The sequence below is a fragment of the Dermacentor variabilis genome, chromosome 3, assembly GCF_050947875.1.
Source record: "Dermacentor variabilis isolate Ectoservices chromosome 3, ASM5094787v1, whole genome shotgun sequence".
Classification (NCBI taxonomy): Eukaryota; Metazoa; Arthropoda; class Arachnida; order Ixodida; family Ixodidae; genus Dermacentor; species Dermacentor variabilis.
The window spans coordinates 81,745,269-81,746,295 of record NC_134570.1 but is presented as its reverse complement, the minus strand read 5'-3'; positions in this window follow the sequence as shown (position 1 = coordinate 81,746,295).

The window sequence follows — 1,027 nt, the reverse complement described above, 5'->3', positions numbered from 1 at the left end:
GTAGTTTTGCGGAGATTTCTTCAAAAGTACATATATATACTTCTAAATTATAACAGATTTAGCCAAAATGAAATTTTGATCCATTTGGCCTCTGACGGGCTTAACGATGCCAGCATCCATCGTTAATTATTCGTCGCATTGGAACGTTAATGGTATCATGGATGCCATGGTTAGCTGGAAGGCAGCATCACATAAACGCAAAAACGCAAAAAAAAGCGACAGAAAGTCTGCGTCGGCAACTCCTTAGAGAAGCACTAGAGAGAAATGTAATCTTATCTTCATTAGTGAATTAGCCTTCGACAATGCAAAAAAAGCCGCTCTTAACACGAGAGGAGGCTCGGTCAACCAGAAATGACGCAAAAGCGAGAGAGAGGTGGCGACGCCACCTTGTAGTTCCCACACCTGCTCACCGTGAAGTCATGGATGCCTGGGCGCTTTCTTTTTGTTCTCCACAAGGATAGACAGCATTGGGTTCGAAAAGAGCTCATGCCTGAACCTAGCGAGTTTCGAGCACATTTTTTTCAGGAACAACAGCCTAATTATTACGAGAAGATACTTTGAAATACGCTGCGTCATACTGACTTGCAGGCTCTGCAGTTCCGGTGCAAAATTTTACTAATAAGAAATTTGGCATCTGCTTTCTCTTCAATTAAAAAGAAAGCACCTTCGTACCGCGAAATTAACGAAAATGTAGCTCTCAAAGAAGACTTTGTAGCGCCCTCTTCCGACCGGTCAAGGAGGCTTGAAAAATCAGCAAGCATAGGAGGAATAAGAAAATAAAGGTGCGCGTTTGGTGGGCTACGCACGGGCAAGACAGGGCAGGCAGATAGGGCTTCGGATAGCAAACGAGTTAGCCTTGTCCTGGTGTATTGGTCGTTCCTACACTGGGGACCTTCCAACCTCCTCCCACGCAAGCCAGACGGACATACCGATCTTAGAAGTTTATCATCCTAAAAAAATGATTTAATTTTTCTCGTTAATGTCCCTTTAAGTTTGTCGCTTTCCCCCTATCCTCTTTTCGCAGCAG